The sequence below is a fragment of the Epinephelus moara genome, chromosome 18 (genome assembly GCF_006386435.1).
Source record: "Epinephelus moara isolate mb chromosome 18, YSFRI_EMoa_1.0, whole genome shotgun sequence".
Taxonomy (NCBI): domain Eukaryota; kingdom Metazoa; phylum Chordata; class Actinopteri; order Perciformes; family Serranidae; genus Epinephelus; species Epinephelus moara.
Genome location: NC_065523.1, coordinates 31,053,973 through 31,076,527, shown reverse-complemented (window position 1 = coordinate 31,076,527; position 22,555 = coordinate 31,053,973). Strand labels below are relative to the sequence as shown.

At 39.7% G+C, this 22,555-nt stretch overlaps 1 protein-coding gene across 2 annotated transcripts in view; it reads right to left on the bottom strand.

Annotated features, from left to right (window-relative positions):
- LOC126404982 (trinucleotide repeat-containing gene 6A protein-like) overlaps positions 1-20,337 on the bottom strand; it is a 42,567-nt gene extending 22,230 nt beyond the window's left edge. For both annotated transcript variants that reach the window (XM_050068454.1, XM_050068455.1), the window contains exons 1-3: positions 20,124-20,337; positions 18,383-18,434; positions 10,007-10,105 (exon numbers count right to left, since the gene is read on the bottom strand). The gene's annotated coding sequence lies outside the window, so the exon portion shown is untranslated. The remainder of the gene's footprint in view (positions 1-10,006; positions 10,106-18,382; positions 18,435-20,123) is intronic.
- Positions 20,338-22,555: the final 2,218 nt, after the last annotated feature.

Here is a 22,555-nt window from a genome sequence, read left to right as displayed (position 1 = left end):
CACAGCAATGTGCACTGTGCAGGATCAAACCATCAATGGCAGTGTTTCCCCTACAATTTTACAGACCAATGGGAACCTCCACCAGGCCAAAACAATCTTTTAATGCCCAAAATACCAAATATCCATTCTAGTGTTGCCCCTTTATTGATTCTACAGCAGCACACTGGGCATTGTGAACTACAGCGGCGCACCACTGTGTAATTCCATGAACGAGGCAAGTGTCTGTGGTTAGTTCCTATGTCTGTAATAACAGGCGATAGTGAACGACACGCCAACATGCTGACAGATTCGGTGTTTTTGTGGTTATAGCTGAGCTAGACCAGAGAATACTTGGTGATTCTGATTCACCTTCATTGTTATCTGTGTCAATAAAAACTCCTGGCGCTTGCTCCCAGTGTTCTTCACCACTGTTTTGGAAGAAGGTAAAACCGGGAGTAACAAGTGAACCATATTTAAAGTGACATATTTTCTTTTGAAATAAGTGCTGTGTGTGGATCTAATGTATGCTGATGTGATGGGTTGTCAATGTGGATTTTGGAAACTAATAAATATTTGACAAGGAGGAAAATAGTTAATTATTTAAGGAACCTTTAAAGTGTGAAACTTGAGAACTGACGGCAGAAAAAGTGCTAAGACGCCAAATAGAAAGGTCTGACTGGCCTATTGTGCACTTAGCCAAGGTAATTTTGATTAAAAAAAAATTCATCCCCTGTGACAGAGTGACGATCGGCACAAGGAGGTTTGCAGTGGGGTTGTATCTAGCATAACTGAAAATGAAACAATTGGTGTTGCCTTCACTGTAAACAATCTCCGCCAGCGCCACCCTACACAAACAGACTAAGCTGATCATTGTTCTTATTGTTTCCACGTGGCATTGCCTAAGCTTTGATACATGGTTTCATTTTAGTGGAAGTGCAGGCCAACTCCAAAGGAGGCTACAGCACAGCTATGAAGGTTACATGTTGCCAGTGGCAGCCACTTTGACTATGCCAATACAAATATACTATTTAAATATATTTGGAGCATTTTTGCAGCCTTATGCTTTCCCTCTTTTCTCTTGTTTAAAGAGACTAATTATTCCCATCTCTCTGGTACACGGAGTGTGAGACAAGTATGTGAGTCAGCTTGGTTAGTCAGAAAAAGTACCATGAAGGAGGTAGAGGGGGACTGACCACTTCACACACACCATGTCTTCTTGAAGGGGGATGAATGTGAATGGGTTAGACTAGATTAAGGTTATACAACAGGTTTAAAGCTGGCAGCACTGCCCTTGGATGTTATGGCAAGCAAACCCTCTTATCCTAGAGCAGAGGAAGACAAGAAATAAGGGAGCCAAGACAGTGAGGCAAAAACAATCAGAGGATGAAGAGGACAAAGGTACGAATCAACAGTGAGGAGACGCATACATCCTTCAGTAAAAGTGGACCAGTGTGTTTGACAGCGAGAAGAAAAGTGTGTGTGTGCGTGTCTCCTGACCTTTTCCTAGTGCAGGTTAGCAAGTGTTAGCTCTCTCTGCCTGCTGCAGCAGTACACAGGTCTATTTATAAACCCTCAGTTCAAATAGCAACCACTCTGTTCACCAGCCAATATGATAAGTGAACAAACAAACCCATGTGTGGACAATGAGCGAGTGTGCAGATGCAATGAAGCATGCATGTGTTAAAAGTCTGGGGCATTTGTTAAGATTTTTATTGATTCTAATATACCACGTAGAGAGGCGTGTTTATTGTAGTTAGAATAACTTTATTACAACAAGACAAAATAATCCAACAATTGCAGTTTATATGAGGAAAATGGTTTCTTTCAGACACAAAAACCAGCAACCAATGCTATAAAACCAAACATACAGACCAGACGCACCTAACTGAGGCCAAACTCCACCTTTGTTAACTCTCAGCTAAACCTGGGCATACTGCCAGCATCTAAACATAAAGCCTGCCAGAAGCTGCTTAGCTGCGCTCTGGAACCAATCAAAAACACACGACAGTAATATCATCATCATCATTAAAAAATTGCAGGAAAAAATGGCCCAAAAGTATTTTAAGAAGATTCATTGTCCATAAGACAACAGCAGAGCAGAAAGGTAAAGTATTGACCTGCTCCCTCAGGCAGCCACAGCACTAAAAAGGGCAAGCCAATTCCAGCAAAGTGAGTTGTTTACTTCCATGGATCTTGACTCAACCTTCCAACATGGAAAGACCTCTGTCAACCCCAAAGCATCCGATTCAAAGAGGCTACGCAGGGAAAAACCGTCTGGCCTTATAAGGGGTGCAAATGGATATAATGTAGAAAGATGCTGAACACGTCACTTGAGGCAGTGCTCATCATGCACTTAACCAAAAACCAGAAACATAAATACAGACCAGAAAATTTTGCAAGAAATTCTGACGGGTGCTTGTTGCCGTCACTGAGTACTATTAAAAGCAGTAGCTGAGTCATTAATGTGAACTGCCTACTACAAGTACTACAAACTACATGTAATACATACTACACGTTTTGATGGGGTTTTTTGCCTATGTGTCGGCAACGCTGCTGGACGAGTTTCGCAGCTAAGGTTTTACAGAAAATTAAGAATTAAGAATGATAAGAATTAACAATAGGAATAGTAATACGTTGTCCCTGTGTTACACAGCAGGCACTACAAAATATTCTAAAAAATACTATTTAAGAATATGTAATACGCAACTGTTCCTGTCCCCCAGTGCAAGCTTCATGCACCATAAAATGACATATTCACTCACTTGGCACCGAGCGTGAAGGCTCCAAAACTTGTCGTGTTGCTTGGTTGTGTACCTCGACCAAGCACCTTGTAACATGGCGCCCACTGGGGTGTGCTACGCTTTTTATTTCAACAGGGACACCTTTAAGGCAAGACTGGCTAGAGTTCTCAACGGACAAAAATTACAACCTGAACCGAATAGACCCAAGTGAGCTGAAGCCCGTGCCCTGCCTGTCCGAGATCATAACATAAAACTAAGCACGAACCCGAGCCAGACCAAGCCCGATTCCCCCTAAAAAGCACGGTTTCTAACGCCTGGGAAACACGGGCTGTGTGGCGGTGCAAGTAAATGGACCAGCTCATGGGATCACCAACTCTCCACTAGGGGTGTAACGGTACACAAAAATCACGGTTCGGTATGTACCTCGGTACACAAGTCACGGTTCGTTTTTTTTCGGTACAGTAATGAAAAAAATAGACAACTATTAAATATCTTTTACTTATTGGTAACCTTATTAAAACATACCACCACAGCAGTTAACTCTTTTTACACAATTTTTGAATGAAACAAATATATATAAAATCCTGCTTTTTCACATTGTTTGAATGAAAATAGAAATATAAAAGTGAAAAATAAAATCCTGCTGTTTTTTTAACACATTTTTTGAATGAAAAATATAAATATACATTTCTGCTTTAACAGTTTTACTCAATTAAAATAAAAAGTATAGTGCAGCTGGTCAGCTTTAAAGCCTGCTCAGATTCAGTTTTACTAGGAACTTACTTAGCTTTCCCACTTTGTTAAAGTGCAGTAAACAAAACATGCTTATATTTAAAGTGCAGCTTAAACAATTTTACTCAACTCCAATGGCGTTGGTTATTTCTTTAGCGCAATGGTCAGGGAAACGCTCTTTTTTAAAGTCGTGCCGGTTAACGTTCAAACTCGGGTGGTGTCGCTTTAGATGCGTTAGCATGTTAGACGTGTTTCCAAGGACATACCCAACCGCTGTCTGCAGTGTCGGCACACTGCTTTTGTCTTGTCAACTTGTTTATTTCCATCTTCGTATTTTACCCTGAAACCAAAGTGTTCCCAAATGGAGGACTTAAGGTTTGCGGGTGGGTCTTTAGGTTCGTCAGGCTCACTTGCCATGTTCTCAAAATGCGAGAATGCGCTGCACAAAGTGAAAGCGGAGATTTACGGTCGGACTGGGTCCGTCACTCAATTATGTCCGTTGGGGAACTAGATATTTTAAATAGTTTGGCTCGCAAAAAACGGAATTAAAATAAAACAAAATAAAATAATATCCTGCGCCCAATAATTCGGTACAGGGTCGTGCCGAACCGAAAGTCGCGTACCGAACGGTTCGACACAAATACATGTACCGTTACGGCCCTACTCTCCACACTGCATTTTCCCACCAGAGAAGCTCCCTTTTCTTGCCGGAAGAAAGGTAAGAGAGCCCAGCACAGAGCCTGGATATATCAACAGAAAAATAATCACCTACTATTTCAATAATAAACTAATCAAAAAAGGCACATTTTAGGCAAAAATGCCTTCAATCTACTGGTCCTAGTTTCTCAAACTGAGAATTTGGTTCCTTTAATTTTGTCACGCGATCGCAAAGTCAATACGTTAACACTTGGAATATTTTTCAGACAAAACAATTAACTTGATGAACTCTGGTGAGGGGTATTTTTCACTTTTTTCCTAACATTATGCAGGCAAAATGATTTATAAATGTCTACATACAAATCAATATTTAAAGTAATTCTCAAGACTATCTGTGTTTTTAATTTGAAGGCTGATTTATTTGTTAGGCTAGTGAGTACAACACACAACGGCATTCTTCATGAATGTGCAAACATTAATGCCTGGTAAATATAAGCATGTTCTTTGCCGCTCCTCAGTACATAGAGTACAGTTTGTTCCTCTTTCCCTGTGCTCCCATCTGAGAACAGCTTTCATGAGGGCCCCTGGAGTTGGCAGCGGCTCGACTGCTGCTATCATCTTACAGACAGAGAGGGTTGAGGGGGGGAAGAGGGAATATAGGGACAAGACACAAACACAGAAAGTGCGGCTGAGCGAGAGAAAGAGAAAGAGAAATGTGAACAGAATAGTAAAAAAAAACAAAAAAAAACAAGATGTCGAGGTAAGGAGAAGGAAGACAGAAGGCAGAGAGAAGTGGAATGTGAGAAAGGAGGGACAAAAAGGCAAAAGAGCTAAAGAGCCTGTCACTGGGGCTGATGTGAGAGGAATGCAGCTGCAGCTTCTAACATGTATAAAAAGCAAAGAGGTCAACTTCCTGAAGTCAGCAGCACATGAACCCAGTACAATGTGTACTCCGTTCAACAGACGCAGCAAGAAGCAAAGAAACTAAAGAGGCAAGTTGGCAAAACGACCAACATGCTGAAAGCTACAACAGTTGAAGGAAGGATCAATAGAATTAACCAAGAAAGTGTTTTGGCCCCGTTTCCTACCTTAACTGTTACGTAAACTAACCTGGAGAGTAGGAGTAGAACAGAGGTGGATCTAAACCAAGGTACATCTGAATAGACTTGAAAGGCTGATGGGCAAATGCACGCATACCAAAACAGAACCTGTAATAATGCAGGTATATCTGCAGGGACATTTGAAGATATTTCAAAGTCCTGAGTACTTGGGAAACTTTCTCCACTGCAAAAAAGCAGGTGAGCTGATATAATATGCAATACAATCAAGCTGATTTTATGTTGTATGTGGGGAAGTCGAGATAAGAAATGTGGCCGATAGCCAGCGCTTTCTTGTTGTAAATTTTGTTTTTGTTATTTATTTGCCTTTTATGTCTGGGAAAAAGAATTTAATCATAAAAAACTACCTGTTCTGATAAGCTTTCACATGAAAAACTTTTTTAAAACTTCTTCAAAAGCCTTTTTACTTAACAAATTTTTCCTTCACACAACTGTATTTATTCAAGGTTCTTGCCAAAAATTGAATTTTACAAAATTATACTGAAAACATCATAGTATGGTTGTGATTTAATTTTGCTGAATAGTCATTTTTTTAAAAAATTTAAATTGTTTTTTCTCAATCGACTTCTGTTATCTGCTAGTTCCCGGTACTGGCTGATAGCAGCTAGTGTTACCTGGCTCTTCGCCTGTCACTGTCAACAAAGATTTGTTGTTCACACAGTAAAAAGAAAAAAGGGTGCATCCCTTGACATATTGATAGGAGTTTACTGAGTCCTTTTGGCCCAAAGGCATCCCAGAGAAAAAAAATCTTTCTTCACCCAAAACACGTGTTTAATTGAATAGTATGCTTTAGTTTCAGGGGCAGCATGATTTGCCTGACATGGGTATTGTTTTAGATTACTTATTCTATGTGTAGAAGGTGATGCCAATTACTAGAGACACCATACATGCACTTATCAAAGGTCAGCATAAGGACAAACGGTGCATTTTTCAAGCTTTGAGCTGTTTGACTTGACCATTTGAAAAAAACTCTTCATGCAGTGACTGTCAACTGAGCATTGTTTTTAACTACAGGCGCTTTTCACGTGTCCTGCTGTTGCCATGCAACTACAAAATCTATTTTGAAGCACGGTGCTTTGTTGCCAAAAGCAGACATATTCTTTAACATCATTTGCATGCCAGTAAAACACATTGAGCCCTCGGCAACAAAAACTCTGTGCAGACATTTCTCTCATTTTCAACACTAAGAGTGGGCGGCATATGACATATAAAAAGCACACAGGTAAAGAGGTCATGATATGGATCGGCTAAACAGTTAGTGCTGGCAGAAAATTGATTTCTGCCATCATATCACAAGTGCATAAAAAGCTTTAATGCAGTCACTGCACTTCTATTTTATATTGAACAAATGCACACTAATTAAAGGTCTGTCGGAGCATACATGGACATGTTTCCTCATTGTCTGTTCCTACCTCTGTCGGGCTGTGTTTGAAAATCTGCTCCAACTCTAACACAAGCACATTGTCAAACAATCCTCATACGCACGGACATGTTTAATTTGGAGGGCTTGCGTTGCTGCCTCTGTGTGCTATATACACTACATGCTATATATACAGTGCGTTATTAAAGATTATGTTTGAGCTTGGTTTCAATTCATCTTTGGTGGGGCAACCCATCCCATAGCTACTCTCTGGGCTGAACCAACCAGTAACAGAGCTCCTGTTAGGGAAGACCTTGTTGTTATGGCAACATTCCTAAACACTCCCAACTCCTCTGGGCTTGTCTGAGCAAGATGACATCAGCGCAAGGAGAACATGCCAGTGTCGTTCTCTCTCAAATAAGCAAAAACCCTCATTAATCAACAGCTAAGCCAAGGGGAAATTTGGGAGTGGAGGCACGCAGTCTGCATCGTTTCTGCTTCAACTGCAATCAATGTGAGGGCGTGAAAAACATGAGGAAGTGTAAAGAAAACATGTAATATACTGGAGTGCAGGTGTTACTGTACTGCGTGACTGCATCCCTTTCACAACAGTATGCTGTACATGAGATTGCATGTACAGTGTGTGTGTGCAGGAGCAGATAAGCCCACTTGTCACACAGTGCACTGCCGTCGCAGCAACTTTGGGAGGAGTCTGGAGGGGCCCCCACACATATCTAACCCAAACCAAGGGACATGTGCGCAGAGGCACAAGCTTCAGGTGTTGTGTATGATTCATTAGCTGGTTTGTCTATTATCCAATCATCCATTTCACTTTACAGTCACCTGCCAGGCACACCCAGGTAGGTTGTGGTTACCGCCAGGTATGCTCAGGTACTTTTGTCTACTCTATAAATAGTTTTAAGCAGTCAATAGGAGCATTGGTCAGTCCCTTTCTAATTGGCGGTTTGATAACATCAACAGGTGGATTTCATAAGTCGTCTGGAAGTTGAGCATGTTTTGTTTCATAGAGCGCAGATCCTTCTCATAGTGAAAACTGTTCATAACAGGGTGTTGTCTTCGAAAGTGTTTGTTATGTCAGTAGGGCTGGGTATCATTAAAAACAAATATTTTATGTTGTTAAATAACAGTGCCAATACCAGCACCCATAAAGTAATACCAACACCAGTAGAGTGCTTCCTTTGATACAGCCATAATATCCAACAATCTGGAGGGATCTCCGCATGCTAAGTTGCTAACTCCATTAAACACACCGTATTCATCTTCAGCACACCAGACTGTAATGATTTCAGTCGAGCTGTTTCCGTGTCGCTGTGAGTTTGTTGGGACATTTCAAGGGCTCAGTGTTGGTGTTCGCAGCTGCGACTGTGTTGGCTCGTGCTAACTGGAAGACGCTGTACTGACCGTTCGCTGGGAGGAGAGCGGCTCTGGAGACAGCAGCAACAGAAAGTTTGCTAATCCAGCGGAGAGTCGGGACAGAACGGGATCAGACCCTCGATGCTTTTGACTGGAGACATTTCGATACTGCTTGTTACCAGGTTTTTCAGTCAACGAGGGCTTTTAAATTGTGATGTCACACTCAGTGGTCGATGAACTTTGTACAAATACTAGAGGTTGGGAATCATCTGACACCCCACAATACGATAGTTTAAAGATACTTAAGTCACAATACAATATCCTTGCAATTTTAAATATTTTGCAATACGCTAAATATTTTGGAAATATATATTGTGGTATATTACCATGTATTACTTTCTTTAAAACTGCTAATGATATCCCCAAAGGAAATCAAATCATCTGTTTTATCTAATAACAAAGTTTTCAATCTATTAATTTCACATTTTTATTGCAGCAAAATTTGCCTAGTGGACTGAAAAAGCAATTAATTTTATTTTTCTCATAAGCTACCGAAAGTTTAATTTGTATTTGCAATTTTAATAAGTTAATATAATGAAAAAAAGAGATATCACTTAAGGTGCAACCTCACATATTAAAAACTATTTGCATTTTTGCTTGAAATTTTTCCGTAAATATTCAATCAAAGCTTTTATTTTCCTCAATCAATCTATCACTTGGCTAGTCAACGAGACTCTGTATGAAACTGGGGCCAAGTTTAATGGTGATCAAATTTCACAATTGGTGCAGAATGATCTTCTGTCGAACCATCTACCTGGTGCAGCTGTACAAGCAAGAATGAGCAAAACCAGAAAAATGCCATGTTCTTACTGGGTTCAAGGCAAAAGATAATTAAACTGGTAAATACTAAAGAGCTGCTGACAACTGGGGGCAAATCAACCTATAGCCTCCAGCTATAGTAAGACTCTGTTATGTACAGACAGTGAGTCTTTCAGAGGTACAATGATTACACTTGTGTTATTGTATAACCATTATCTGAGGGGAGGAGCTCACATGCTGATAAATGTCTGTGCCAGTTCAGTTTGATACCACGGAGACTTAAACTCTGAGCTACTTCTGTTTGTACTGAGACAAACAATACAATAAGCGGGGGAGACTATAGACACAGCAAGATGACGGTCGGAGAGAAGCGAAAACAAAAGCAAAAGACAGAGAGAGCAAGTGAAACACAAAGACACACTCAAGGTCAGGATAGACGCTATCAGACTTCCTGCCTACACTAGCCATGGCAGTAGTTTCAGCTGTAACTGAAGTAGGCTCGTACAAACAGGACTCAATGGAAACTGCAACGGCAATTCAAATGGAAAACACTTCTACGTCACATGGCAAAGTACACCGGGCGCTGTCATAAGAGCAAAGCACACGGCACTGCAGGCACAGACAGAGACAGAGCCCAGACCATGCAAGGACGAAAAAATGCTGGAAAAATAAACACCCAAATATTGTGAAATCCATGAAGGCTTCAAAGCCAAATTGGACTAGTAGTTTAAAAAAATAAAATAGAACTTGATGTCTTGAGCCAAGTAGTTTGTGGATTTTCTCAAGTCCTCTGGGAGTTAGACATGCTTTGCTTTTTATATACTGCACCAGTTCCTATCATCTATTGCCAGAATTATGTCTCCACACAAAACTGCAACACTGATAGTTGTGAAACTGTTTTTACTGCCTTGAGTACAATTCTAGAGATATGGAATATTAATCCCATCCTTGCTTACTGTGCACAATTGCTTCTGGTGTTTGGAAAAATAGGTCTTTTGAACACCATGAGAATTGGAGTGACTGGTTTTAGTGGCACATCGCTCATGACAGATAAATATTTCCTAGAAGTGTGTGTCCTAGAAGCAGCAGAACACTGAATCCTCTCTGAGAGTAACTACATTTGCGATGGCAAATCAATACAAACATTTAGACACAGCACGGAGCAATGGCATTATCTTTAATCAATTTTCACACAACACAACTCTCCCACAGCTCCTTCTTCTCACCTTTTGACCAGCCCTGTATCTTCTTATCCTCCGTCCTCGTCACACTCTCCGTCTTTCTCTCTCTTCCATCCACTGTTCTTCCCTCTATGGGTATGTTCCCTGTGAACAACAGGAGGAATTACCATTATTGTCACCGTTGTTGCTATTACATTTTGTGTGGCACAGTTACTATGATATGCTTCAACAACTCTAGGATGTCAGCTTCATGATTTTTGCTCTTTAAAAAGGGGAAGTTCGCCAATGTTCAACCAGCTCTGTCTTGGTGATTGTTTGAAGGCAGATGGAAGAGGAGCTCCTGGTGCTTGCAGCACGAGGGGGAAGCCAGGGGCTGGACTATATCAAGAAAATCAAATATTACAATATGTTTTTTATCAAATATGTTGATATCAATATTGCAAAATTATTGTAGGGTTTACAATTGGTGCTTTCACAAAATATGTACGCAATGAAATCTTTGATAAATACTTATCTAATGTTGACATAATGACTACGTCGGTAAAGGCAAATAATACAACAGCTAGAACAGTCCGTTAAGTTCAGAAATTTACATCACTTCACCATAATGCAGCCTTTCAAAGCAGGAAAAGACAACATACACAAAATAATGATATCCGAAATCACCATTTATCTGCACACACTGCCTAAACCGATGACACAGAGCTGGTTAAAAATTGTAGAAATCCTTTTTAACTTCCCTTTAACTTATTAAATTGAAAAATATTCAACAAAGTTATCTATAATGAAATAATAATACATTCATCTGTTTCTTTTTTGACTCTATGGTGCTGAGCTTTGGTCATGCTATGTATTTCTCATGACTTAATGCTTATTTAAAGTAACACTAGTAATTCTCAAGGAGATCTTTATAATGGAAAAGATGACTTTTTCCCCTGAGGTCAAGAGGAGCAATATTCCCCAGAAAATGGGAGAAGTGGACTGTCTTTATTTCAGGAGACATGGACGCAGCTTCACCGTGAATGTCTGGACAATAAAAGGATATTTAACACGTGTGCCCCCCCACAATGTTCTCTATGGTGTTTATTTTCTGTCTTAACATTTAAAATACTTCACAAAGTAAAGTATTACACCAATGTATATTGCTTCGTAATGACATGAAACCAAATGAAAACATCCGGCCTTAAATATAAAACTAGGGTACTTAAACCTTTGTAATTAAACATTTTCACCGCTCTTTACTGATTAGAATATTACTCTTGTTGGCTCCCTGAAAATAAATAAAGGTCTTCCTATTAGTTTGTAATCAGACTGTGGCTTCTCCCTCAATGAGTGTCAAGTTTAGCTGCACTGGTCGCGGTGGGTGTGCCATTTAGCCTGCAGGAGAAAGCTGCAGGCTGCAGTCTAATCCGATAATGGGATTACAGCACAGCACTTACCTTAGCTATAAACAGAAAGACGTACAGAGATGCTGAAACAACTTAGACAGACACAGTGGCTGCACCATTAAATGTGTAATCACTTAGTTTAGTTTGATAATTGCACAGCGGCTTGTTGAATGGTGAAATGTTGTCACTGTAACTGTCAAAAGGTGCCGATTCTGCATTACAAATCCAATGTTTAATATGTTGGAAACATTTACTGCATTAAATAAGAAAGATACTAAACATGGCTATGACTTGTTTTCTATTACATTTAACAAAAACTGTGAGAGCATATGGTGCTTCATCACTGCCAAAAAGGCAGCCCTAAGGATGCCATCAGAAAATCACTTAGCACTCGTACATTTACAGTGATGTTGATCAAAAAGCATTGTCCCAGAAAAATCCTGCAAACAGCACTAAGCTGTTGTGAGCAGCAGTGATCAGAGCTGATGCTACAGCCGTCTCTGTGTTTATAGGACATATTTATGAGAGAAAAGGATCTTGAACATGTTTATTACATGATGAAGTTTGAATTTTAGTATTATGCACGCAACTTCAGGGGTAGACTGTGAGTTTAAAGTCTGCAAGCCTTCAACCAGAGTAAGAAATGTTCAGTTCATCCAAATAGGGGCTTAAATTCCCTTAAACTACTCTGGTCAACATGTTAAAAGTCATGGCTCTATTACAATTGAACTTTAAGTGCACACCCAATTGCATCCTTTTTAATGCTGCCACCTTAAGTCACCACCCTCCTGCCTCTGTTCCCACACTTCCCCCCTCTCTCTCTCTCCTTCCTCCAGCCATCAAGTGCTTCAGCAGATGGTTCTGGGTTCAACAACAACAACAGCAGAGCATGGTGGGGCCCTCCTGGAGTGCACACATACACACCGTGGACAGCATCTGTTTATGAATGGGCCGACAATTGCCCATCCCCCGACAGCTACAGCTGACGGAGGGAGGGGGGGGCACCCCGAATCACCAAACGCAAAAGAAGGGATAAAGAAGGTAGTCTGAAAAGGGGGAGGGAAAGAAACGGAGAAGATACTGAGAAAGTTGAAATTGCAGGTTTTTCCTTTTCTAGTGAAAGGTAGTGCTGAAGATTTTAAAAATATACAGGAAACCAAATTCTATCCAAAACCCTACCTATCCTAGCTAGCAATTAATTTATATCAGCTCTCAAAAGCAGCATCATGTAGCTTTAACTTTAGACTTTCTCCTGAGATCACTTTCCTTAACTGTCTAAAAGGAAGCAGAGTAAAACAACATGCATACTAAAACTGATCACAGGTCAGTCGTCCCTAATCTAGGTCACATGAGAGACCATAAGTACAGGTGCTAACCACATGCTTTCTGTTGTTGTTCTTTAATGAGTTTGTTAATAATCAACCGCGCTAAATCAGGCCTGTAATTTAATTGTCCTTCCCTGTTTTCCTGAATGGCTACTAGGGTTGCGTACCATTCACGTTTTATCCATTACCAGCACCTGGATTGGAAATAACAAAAATGTAATTTAAGTTGTAAAAACTTTGTCCAAACTTCTGAATTTAGAACATTTGTGAGCGTTGTCTGTGTTGAGTTTTAAAAAGTGCAACAACTGCAACCCCTTTGGCTCACCATTGCCCTCCCTGTCTAGACTGCAAGTGTATCAGACACGTTCTTCTCTTGCATGTTTTACGCAACAGATACCCTCTCTCATTTAAATCTATGCAGCTGTCTACACCAGCTACGTCCAAGCTTGCGTTTCACGGCGCAACTGCGATCTGAAGCAGTTACTTACTCTTTAAGTTTATTCTTTTTGACAGTACACGGATAACACACAGTTAATGCCCAATAAAAAGGAACTGCATAATTATATTTGTCTACATTTTGCGACCTAGATGGAGCATAGTGTTGTCTATGAACAGAGCCAAAAAGCAGCAAAGCACTTTTGCGCAGCAGCTGAGAAGCAAGACACAGGAATTTCTTGGGTATCAAGCAGCATCAGTACTTATTCATGGTCCATCTGTAATCTACGCTGAACATTTACTGCTGCTACACAACTTCACTGCTAACCTTTCCCTCTGCACTGATCACAAACACCTGTCTGCCTTGAGTGCCACACACTTGCTACCCACACACACACAATACGACAGCGCCCTTAGCTACCGAAATATAGCACTGATTGACTTAACATGAATCAGTACTCAGTATTACCAACATAATTCAGTCAGTAACCTTAACAGTACAGAGTTCAGTACCCAACCTTAATGACTACAGCTACTTACATGACATTGTCTTCGTTAAGTTAACCATGCACAAAGCTGCTATAAAACTTAAGTTGCAAATTGATATTGAGAGCATGAATTTCAGTCCAACTCTCCTAATGTGAGCGTCAGTACATCTAGCAAATGTAAATAATACATCGACACCAGGCAAATCAGGAACATGTACTGCAAAGCCCTCCAACAAGCAATAGTCAACTGAATATGCTCACAATCAATTGCTTGAGTCACTTTTCATGCAAAAATACTGGTACAAGCTTTCAAAATGTGAGCATTTTCAGGTTCTGTCTTTTTTATATGATAGTAAATTGAATACTTGGGGTTTCTGACAATTAGTGGGACAAAACGAGCCATGTACAAGATCGTTATTTGCTGCCCTGAACTGCAATATGGTGCTGGATATAGACAGAATTTCACTTTATATCATCAAAACTAACTAAGAGATTTCCACACACTTACATATATGCAGTGTTTCACTGCTGCATTATCTTTTACTATCTACCAAATACACTTAAAAACTACTTCCGAAGTTTTGCCTTATTATTAGATGGAGTGGAGCAGCCATTTTGACCGTGACATACAAATTGCGAGACTGATGAAAAGGTACTTCTTTCCAAAAATATCCCATCTCTAAATAAGGTCTTTGTTTTCTTTTAAGCGGATAAAATAACAATCTGGGCAGATAAATCCACTATTAACCACATACTTTTAGGTTTTTCCATCTTGAGACAGAGGGAGGATAGAAGGGGGAAAAGAGCAGCAAACAGATGAAAGATGAGGAAAATAGCTGCCAAAGGTCGCAGTGATGTTGTGTGTAACTCTTTAGCACAAAAGATTAGAGTCCATTAAGTACAGTGGATGCATATTTTATTTAGCTACAAAGAGCTTTGCAAGATAATAGTTTTTTTTCTGGGTCACCTGTATGTCCTGGTATACAAAGTGAATTTTCTGACACCGTCACCCTCTGCCTTTATTAACTGTAGGAAGTCTGCCACATTCAGCTACGTTTAAAGCTACTTCTGCTCTACCCTTTTGAGATTCACAGTGTAGCACGGATTTCGCTGCCACCCACTTGCCTTTTCAGTGAACCCTTTTCTGCCAGCTGTCAAATAAAGCTGAAAGACTTTAAAAATAATCAAACTATATTTGGGTTTCTGAGGAGGTAGAGATCAGAGATCTGAGGCTTTAGACTCCAGCATCCTAAGACCCTGTGGGAGTGTTTTTCACTCCCAGAACTGAGTCATGCAGTGAAGCAAGCGAGGACTTTAAAATTTATAGGAGACGGAATATTGATTGCGTTTGTAGCCTTGTGGAAGTAGCCGTCTTCACACAAACACCCCAGACATACACCCAAACATAAACTGACAGACCTGAGCATCCACATAAACATTCAGAGCTCGCCTGTCCCCGAAGAACAAAAGCCAGAGGGTAGTCGCGTGGCTAATTTGCATGTATAACACCACATCATTTGCATCAATTTGCATTAGCATGTTCTCACAGAGGCTCGACACTGGAGGCTCCGTTCGGGAAAGCCATCACTCAATTAGTGAATTACAAAGAGTGTCTCCTCATCAAAAACAGCCCAACAGCGAACGGCTTTGAGTGGCTGACATTGCAAGATGTGACATTTCCAGCCTAGCTGCATTAAACCTGTCGCTTCACCAGTGCAGTCAAAATCAGGCAGGTTCATTTCAGGTCATGGTAACTTGAGAAAAGCAATATGATATTTCTGGCTGAAAAATGCTATTCGATTTTGCTGCTGGCAGAGCAGGGTGGGGCAAGCTGTGAATCAAAGTGTTTCCTCCAGCAAGCTTTCTGAGGTGTTTTTTTTCCGGTGGATTCAAGAGCAAGAATATGTATAAATTGGCAAGCCCTGTTTACTTTGTGTAAACTACGTACCGTTCATTCAAGACTTCTGACTATGAGTGGGCAGTGTACAGCGGAGGTAAATTGGACATTAACCGTTATAAGCTGGCAAGCCAACCTATGTTAAGTAAAGTGGAAAAAAATGCAAACAGATTTTCTTGCCATTTTTTGCAATAGGTGGAAGGGATATGCACAATAACTTCACTAGTGGATTCAAAGTTGCTACCCACGCTTGTTGGCACCAGAAATACTAGTTGGTTGAACTGCATAAAATTGTTATTTCAAACGATTGCATTCACACAATGAAAATGCTGTTGTAATAATCATGCATGTTTTCTAAAGAATATTGTTTTTAATACTCTTTTACAATTTTTATTTGGTGAGCTGTTTTGATTTTTGTAGGACAATATGCAATTTCTATGTACGATCCAAAGTGCCACACATTTTTGTGGCATTTAAAATATGATTTGGTTATTGAAAAATGTGATTAACCGTTCCAATTGACTCTTAATAATACACACAATATTTTTTCAGACAGTGTTTACCCTTGTAGACCCTCTTTTCTTTAGACTAGTTGGCTTGTTTAATTTTGAACTTCTGTTTTAACGTCAGCTACATTAGTCAGAAAACTCCGAGTAGGTGGGCATGCAACATCGACCAACCTGTGACTGCATGGAGTGCAAAAACAAAACAGCCTACCATAATAATATAAATAATAATAACAATAGATTTAAAAGAGTTTTAATTCAGACATTCAGCTGTACCAGTTTAAATTTAAAAAAAATTCTATAGAAAAATTGAGGTCCAACTGATTTCTACTAACAGCTTACAGTGTCAGCTACACTAATTTAATTTAAACCTCAAAGCCAAGGACACTATTGCCCATCCACACTGCTAAACAACTTGCTCAAACTAACATTGCCTGTTGATTGTATCTTGTCTTTGCCTGCAAAGGTCAACAGCACCAAATGCTCCATTTATTCTACTTGCTTTTCCAATCTCATGACCATCTGCAGGTGTGGCTTTACTGCTTGGAGGAGCAATGGTCAACTACCTGATCCCCAACCAAAGTAGCAACATTGCAACACCTTAGGAATTTATAGCACGGCCGTATTAAATTCCAAACACGACCATCTTAAGTTGGCTTCGTCAGCATGAGTTGCTTTATGCAAGTTTGCTACGACTTCAACACGTCATAAGCCACTTGAGAAAACGTGATATTTTTAGACAAGAATGAAAACACGTCTGGCAAACAGTAATTTAGGGAGCGAAGCCAGGCAACCAAAAGTGAAAGTGAAGCCAGACGGCACATTGCTCTCCAAAATCAAAGGAAATAACACTAGTCACAACTAATCACACATTATTCTTTTGCATTTCGTGATGAGTACGAATGCAGAAGGCCCACAAGCAATTAACTGGATCTGTGAGTAAGCTGGATGGCGAGTCTGTGTCTAGAAACTGACTCACAGTTGAGCTTCGCTTGTGCATAACTAAAGGGCTCCAGAGCAGGAGCGCTGAACACTTATTCTGCTTTTGCCCCGAAGGATGTAATCCCCACTGGTGCCACAGATGCTATAAATGTAGCAAATTTATGATACCGTGGTTTGCCTTTTATAGACACATCCACCAAATGCTATTTGTAAACTTTAGGACAGGATGACTTCTTTAAACATGAAAGCAAAACCACTTTCCAAAGGCTATGAATTGAAACGAAAATGACCTCAAGCAACACTGCACTGTTGGCAGCCTGTTATTTATGGAACAAGAGAGTTTCTATCTAGATTTACGTAATAAGGAATCGCTGCCATTGGGGGAAAAAAATACACAGATCACAGAATTAAGCGGTGTTAAATTGGGAGAAACATAATTCAGGCTTGTATGAAAGGCTTTGGTTAAAGCTGAATGTGTACCGTGTTTTTTTTTTTAGATCATATGAAATACAGTTCTCATGAGACAAATCATCTGGGTGTTAGTGTGGGAAAGCAATAAAACTAAAAATGAAACATGCAATGTGAAAAAAAAAAAAATCCATGTTACTATCCATCTATGAGTACTGGTATACTTTCCTCCTTACATTACTTCAGCAGTAGTCATATCCACATACAAATGGCAGGAAAATACGTCTTTCTACTGGAAAAATGGTGACACGTCACCACCCAGTTTTAGTTGCCAACTCCAAACAAACCAACATAACAGAATACCATACAAAGCCATTCTCTAAATACAGTTTTCAAACTATGAAACACAACAAATACATTTCACGAGATATACAACAGAAACTGGACTAAACCGGCATTTCGAACAAGGCATTCTCAAACACTGACGACAACAGACACTTCTGGGGATGAGAAGGAGGCGAGCGCACAATAAAAGCAAGAAAAAAAAATCTGAAAATTACACGTGAAAACAAGATTCATAAACAGAAAACAGATTGAACGCAGCCCTCGGAGCGGGTCGATGTGCGAGTTGTGGCCCATGACCCTATTGTGTGCCTGCAACTGTATGGACACAATGAGCTGCACAAACACCTCTCCACACACAAAACATCAGGACTCTGGCTTCTCATTTAGCGATTTTAAAACAGCAAAGCTTACTCAGCACAATGCGGCCTAGACCAACCCAGACCCTCCAATTCAATTCAAACGGAACTGCATGTGCTTGCATAAGCAGCAGCTGCCCATCCCCTGTCCCCCTGACCCACACACATACATTCACTCACACACACACACACACACACACACACACACACACCCCTCGCTTTAGTCGTCCATCACACAGATGAACACACAGGTCATGATCTGAAGAGAACTGGCTGGAAAGGTGATATTAACTGATACATGTGTTCTTAAAAATTACTGTGGCACACTCACCTGTTACGATGCTTCAGCTTCTTTGGTGGCAACAGCTTTCAATTCCGAATCTCTGAAAGAAAATAAAGTCAAGACGTTATTATTTATAATGCCCGATATCACAAACCACAATTTCCTCTGGGGGGGGGTTGCAATCTAAACATTAACACCCTCTGTCCTGATAGTGAACGAGGAAAAGCTACCCACAAAAAACATTTAAGAAGAGCCATGAAGCTAATCTTTTACCCAAACAAACCTAGATTACAGACAGGAAAAACACTGCCTGTGGATGTTACGTTTAATTGGTTTACTGTGATTAAACAACACCTTGTAACAAAAAGAAATCATGTGCAAAGGTTACGTAGAGAAATGCTAAACCTTGCAGGGTAAACAGCACTCTTTTAAAATGTCTCAGATTAATTATTGATGGTGCAATGGTGCACAGGTCAAAAGACATGCACTGTACCTGCAAAATCTATGCAAGGACAAACATGCACCAACAAACACGGAGACTCTTCGGGTATGAAAAGTATCTAAACTTGTCGATGTGGAAATTCAGGTTGAACTGCATCACAGGGCAATGTCAGACCTGAGTCCCCAAAAGCTAAGGCTCTACAAGGTTAACAGGTATTGTGTTTGTGTGTATGTGTGTGTGTGTGTGTGTGTGTGTGTGTGTGTGACAGATAAAGACACAGTGAGAGTGTGTGTAGGTCAGAGTTACAGCTCGGGTCCTGATCGGCCATTATCTCAGCTGTTGCCTGATTTACAGCTTAACCAACATGGCTTCTCGAGCCTGGTATTTTTCCAGCGCAGCCAAGAGTAACATTGGTCGTAACAGAGCGTCTAATTAAAGTCAATGCAATTAAATTATTATGTGACTTAGCCGTGTCTGCAGCGTAGTCGGGCCGGTGTAAAAAGTTAGCTGAATACGCCTGCAAAACAGAGCAGGGGTCTAATGTTAAGCTAACCAGCTGCTCTCTCTTTCCACCGATAGAGGGGGTTAAACACTCCGACCGAAATACAACTCTGCAGCTTTACAATTTCACAACCAAATTTACACTAATATTACGTTTCGCCACAAACTGTTAAATACTTGGGAACATTTGAACATCTCTTCGCCCTCTGCAAGTCAACAAACAACCGAGCAATCAGTCGGGGTCACCGTCGAGCAAGCTGCGTCGTCAAATTAGCATTGATGCTAATGCTGGCTAACGGCTAACGTTACGTAGCGGCTAGTTGACTTACCCGGTCTTATTCCAAATGTAGCTATACCGGTATTTCAATACACACAGCGATTAGTAGTATCCACAAACAGTGAGAGCGTATGAATAAACAAATCCCATCAAACGAAAGACGTAATTCTCCCTTTTGACAGATATGTACGCACAGCCGGCTAGCTAAGGTTAACCACTGCTCGTACTAGTTAGCGTCAGAAGATTAACCTGCCAACAAATACAACGGCTTGTCACACAAGCCTGAAAATATCTGCACACAGACATTATCCCCTGGTGTAACAGTCGATGCGTTTATCTTTTATGTTTGCAAACTGCAGTGCAAACGAGCCGCCTAATGCCAAATGCTAGCCGAGCAGGAGGCTAGCTAGCTAGCTAGCTTAGCTCAGTCATGGCTAACTAAACAACAGCGGCAGCTCAACTTATCTACACCAGTCCCCCGGTCTCCCTGCTCGGGGCTCTCTGCGCACATTAGCTCACCACAAAGAAACGCTCCCCTGCTCAAGAAAACATCGTAAAATCAAACTCACCTCATTGAAGTATAAAGTGCAACAGAGTGGAAAGGAAAGCCGGCTGTAAGGCTAAAAGAATTTCAACGCGTTTGCAGCATCTACGAGGGGAGGCATTCGTCCTGCATGATCGCCATTTTCTTAACTCGCTGCTGGCTAACCTTCTTTCGCTTGAGCTCTGCTTTCCCCTCCTCTCTCTCTCTGCATTCACTTCAGCTCTGACTCTGTGTGTACGTGTGTGTGTGTGTGAGTGTGTTTCTGGAGGGGGGAGACAGAGCAGGAAACACATTCACCACTTCCTCTGACTGATAAAACCAAATACAGCCAGAGGTATCTTCATATCGAGAGAAGAATAAAAGTATGTGAAGCCAAGCATGTCAGCAGTGTTAACGTTCACGTTGATAAACCCATGGGACATGTTGCCATGGTACCAAGTGAATCAGACCTAAAACCGCAAACATTAAAAAATATTTTATTCATGTAGGCTAATTATCTTAACATTTAAGTATCCCATAGAGAGTTTTAAAATGTCATCACCACAAATGTAACAAATAATTAAATATACAATTATATATGACTTATGACAAGAAACATGAATGACAGAGGAACAGAAAGCCTCTCCCATTCTTCATAATTTATCCTTTCTTTCACAAATCTTTTATTTTATTTATTTATTTTTACCAGATTAATGGATAGTATACAATGACATATTAAAGCTGTCAGAGTGAGCTGGTCTCTGGTTGGTATACAAAACCTACAACACCGAGAACATGAACTGAACCCATACCGTTGATTTGTACCCTAATCTCCCAAATCCATATACCCCTTAAATAAAATAAATATTTAAATCAAATATCAGACACACATAGAAAATGATAATAGTAATAAGATAAGGGAAATGAATAAATAAAATTGGATAAATCATAAAATAAAATAACATTTTAAATAATAAATAAATGAATAAAATAAGAAAATAAATTAAATTAAAGTAAATTAAATAAATACAATTAAAAAAAAAACATTACATTAAAATTTGAGGTGGTTTAGGATCTCCTCAATATACTTATCCAACAGACAAGCTGATATTCTAGTCCAAGGTCATAGCCAGAATTTTTGAAATATTGAGGAGCCCCAACATACTACTCACCACCCTTACAATTATATGACCAGAAACCAAATATATCTATTTTTTTATTATCATTTTTTCAACTTTTAGGGTAACTGCTCAGTGATACTTTGCAAACATTTATTTCCCAACATGAAGGTCTAAAAGCAAAAACTTATCCACAAAGCTAGAAATAAAATTCAGAGGAGTTAAACTTATTATTTTGTTGGCCTAAAAGTAGTTACATTGAAAAATATTGAGTCTAAACTGGCATACCAAAAGCTACAGCCCTAGTCTATAAACTATATTCAACATATTACTCTGAACATTCTTAGAAAGTTAAATAAAATGTAATCGTTGTGTCAGAACTATGACTCAAGAATTTCATTTTAATGTTATTTAGACAACAAAGTGTGTGCCATGATTTACAATAAAAAATAAATAAAAACATACATTGTTATATTCAGTGTCTGTTTATTGACCAGTAAAACCACTTTTGAACACACAGGAAGTAAAAGTTTTAAATATATATATGTCAGAATACTGATGTTTTAACATTGGACAACTACGCCATTTAAATTGGGCTACACAGAACGCATTTAGGAATGATTTGTGGAAATAGCCAGCTGTTGGTCACTACTGTCCTCTTGATATGTAGCCTAAAGTGTGTTTTCTAGGTTGTTGACTGTTTATAATTTTATCTGCACCCTTTGATTTGTCCCATATGGCAGAAACCTCTTGTAATTGTACAGTAAAAAGTCCCACTGTGAGTCATTGTAGAAACATCTGGCTGATGTCATAACCAGTAGTCTAAGATTCATGGTAAAGTTTGTCAAGATTTCTACAGAATTATACCATTATTTATTTAAGTATCTTGAAAAGTTTCAAAGTATCAGAAAAAGAAGAATCTTGAGTACAGTTATCCTGTCATTTATTTTTATTTTTTTATGGCCAGTTTCTGCTCCTCTTAACAAACATGATTAGCTTTTAACAAAAACATTCAAGCATTCCTTCAGGAATATAAAGAAAGACTGCCAGATATACAACAGATTTAAACTACATAAGGCGAAACTAAAATCTGCAATTGTCAATATGGTGTTTAAAGTGATTCCAGAAATAGCATTAATTATTTAGTCACTGGGAGTAGGGACAGACAGGCTTTCTGTCTGAGAATCAAGAGTCAAACCCCCATCAACACACATTACATCCACCCTGCTTAGGAGTCCTTGTGCACAACAATAAATCCTTGCCAGTTGCATCTTTATTTAACCCCATTAGCTTTTTGAGAGGTAGCAAAGTTTTTAGAAAGTTTTGTTTTATGCTATTATAAGACAGTTTAAAATGTTGT